Below are 3,062 nucleotides of genomic sequence, written 5' to 3' on the forward strand. Positions count from 1 at the left end.
AAAAAAAAAAAAAAAAAAACGAAAATATTTAGGTCCAAAAATAAAAATATTCCAGAATATAATCTCATCACCCTAACACAAAGTTGTTTCCTGAAACTTTGTTGCATAAAGGGTTCATGATGAAGAGAAGCCACAGTTAGCTTCAACATTCTTTCAGTCACTCATTAAGTAATTATCCTTGGTGTACTCTATCCTAAGTACTGAATATGTCATGATGAATAAAACAGACACAAACCCTGCACTCCTGTAGAGCTTGCAATCTAGTAAAAGAGACAGAACTTAAACACACAGATAAACAAACTATGGAAAGCACTAGAAAAGAATAAGGCACCATTAGAGAGAATGGCTTATTTCATTTGGAGGATCTGAGAAGGGCTCTATCAGGAAGTGAGGTTTAAGCAGAAAGCTGAATGAGACACAAGCTTAGGGGGCACGTGCACATGGGGTACATAATGTGCCAACCTGAAGCAGCGGGTATCAGGAATGGAGGGGGAAGTGGCCTGCATTTCTGACAAAGGAAGCATGGAAGACAAAGGACACAGTAAAGAACTTGGTAAGTCTGAGGGATTTTTTTAAGTGCACAAAGGAGTAGTAATAAGGATGAGATGATAGGGCCATGTCTTGTGCACTAGCTTAAGAATGAAATTTATTCTGAGTTCAATGCAAGGGGTTTCCAGGAGTGAAATCACAAAATCTAATTTTTGATTTAAAGAATCATCCTGGCTGTGATAAGGAAAATGGATTAAAGGTGGGCAAGAATGGAAGCCATATGACTGGTTATGAAGTTATTACAGTAGCTTAGACAGGCAGCTAGGGTCAGAGGGTCAGGGGTGGCATAAATGAAAGTAGATAGATATGAGATACATATTTGGCTGTAAAATCAGCACTCCTTGGACAGTGACTGATTTGCATCATGAAGAATGAGAAGTATCAAGAAAAGACCCCATTTAACACACTGACGAGAAAAAAATTTTTCCTTGGGCCATGGTGTTTTATTACAAAAACAGAAAATAAAACAATGCTTTCTAATTTAGTGGAAATTTTGTTATTTTGTATTGTGTTCTATCTGCTGGAGTAGGCCAGCTGGAGCAGGGCAACACAGGTGGGAGAGATGTGCTGTCTGACAGCAAAAGCAGTGAGCAGAGGCTTCGCAGCTTCACAAGGCCCCAGGCTCGAAACTAGTGTGAGTTAAATACAACTCACATGGAAGTTAATGTGTTAATACACCAACAGTAAGGATAACTCTTATCATTCCCATTATTAGTGAAGTAACAAAGTGGTAAAAGTACTTTTATCTGGGCAGAGAGGATTTTAGGTGGTATTTTTTTCTTTATGCTTCCTAAATTTTCTATTTTTTTCTATAACAAACATATCATATTATGACTTTGAAAATATAAACCAATAAATATTGGTGTTTGTTCTAAAAAACAAAAAATAAATAAAACCATAAACCATTTAGATCTTTTCTAGCTATTTTTCAGAAGTACATTTGTATCTACTTCTAGTCCTACAAAACTACATGGCTCTCTTGTTTCACTTCCTAAACAAAGATGATCTCAGTAATTAGTCACAGCTGTGAAGCTGATGACTGTACCCTAGCCAACCAACTGGCTCCTTCATTCTGTTCTGACTTTCCTTCTCCCACACCAAAAGGGCTTTAAAAAGGCTGTATTGACGGCTTATGGGTCCTTCTGCTGCTGGGTGAACGACCCTGATGTCAGGTGTTGACACCTCTGCACTGGGATGAATCTAGCACTAGCAGCACCACAACCCAGACTAAGACACCTCTCTGAGTGCAGGAGGACCTCTCAGACAGACTTCAGGTCTGACTATGTCAAAGTCCTGACCTTATGATCACCACTGTATTCATGTTGGACTGATGAAAAAAATATTTTAAGTATCAAAATACCTGTGAAGGCTTAGGGAGTCTGGCTGCTATTCCACTTTAAGTTCATTTTGATAACTTCTAACTTTTTTCTGTTTGTTTTGAAGACAGGAGTCTATGTTGCCTCACTGGACTCAACTCCTGGGCTCAGGGAATTCTCTACCTCTGACTCCCAAGTAGCTGGGACTATATGCACGTGCCACTATGCCTGACCAAGAGCTCTAACGTTTGGCTGTGTAAAAGGCAACATGGCAACATGGGTAAATTAGTTGTTCTTTTGGGGCCTCAGTTCTAACATCTGGAAAGTGGAAATAATAGTAACTATCCCAAAAGTTTGTTATGTCATGTGAAACAGCATATGGATTGTGAATGATACTAAGAGGAACCAAAACTAATTGGGTAAATAAAACAACACATAGAAAAGCACAAGGTGCCTAACACATTGTAGGTATTCATTTGACGGAAAGGTTTCCTGTAGTTTACTCCTAATTATGTTCATAATATACCAAAAGGTACACATCAAAAAAACTCCACAGGCCGGGTGCAGTAGCTCACACCTGTAATCTTAGCACTCTGAGAGGCTGAGGTGGGTGGACCGCTTGAACTCAGGAGTTCAAGACCAGCCTGAGCAAAAGTGAGACCCCCATCTCTACTGAAAATGAAAAACTGAAGCAAGAGGATCACTTGAGCCCAAGAGTTTGAGGTTGCTGTGAGCTGTGATCCTACAGCGCTCTACCAAGGATGACAAAGTGAGACTTTGTCTCAAAAAACAAAATGAAACAAAATAGAAAACTCCACTATACATGATCATTGAAATATTCATCACAGTGGCACCTGTAGCTCAGCAGGTAGGATGCTGCCACATACATCCAGGCTGGTAGGTTCCAAACCTGGCCCAGGCCAGCTAAACATCATTGACAACTGCAACAGAAGTATAGCCAGGTGTTGTGGGGGTCTCCTGTAGTCCCAACTAGTTGGGAGGCTGAGGCAAGAGAATCTAATGAGCCCAAGTGTTTGAGATTGCTATGAGCTGTGATGCCATAGTGCTTTACCCAGGGTGAGACTCTGTCTCAAAACAAAGAGAAAGAAATATTCATCAAATTTCTTGGCTTGGCTCGGCGCCTACAGCTCAACCGGCTAAGGCGCCAGCCACGTACACCTGAGGTGGCGGGTTCGA

At 40.7% G+C, this 3,062-nt stretch overlaps 1 protein-coding gene across 1 annotated transcript in view; it reads right to left on the minus strand.

Annotated features, from left to right (window-relative positions):
* Positions 1-3,062, minus strand: part of HPS5 (HPS5, biogenesis of lysosomal organelles complex 2 subunit 2) — a 44,519-nt gene that overhangs the window by 2,723 nt on the left and 38,734 nt on the right. The window lies entirely within an intron of this gene.

Source organism: Otolemur garnettii, unplaced genomic scaffold (genome assembly GCF_000181295.1).
Source record: "Otolemur garnettii isolate 467f Iridium unplaced genomic scaffold, OtoGar3 scaffold00001, whole genome shotgun sequence".
Lineage (NCBI taxonomy): Eukaryota > Metazoa > Chordata > Mammalia > Primates > Galagidae > Otolemur > Otolemur garnettii.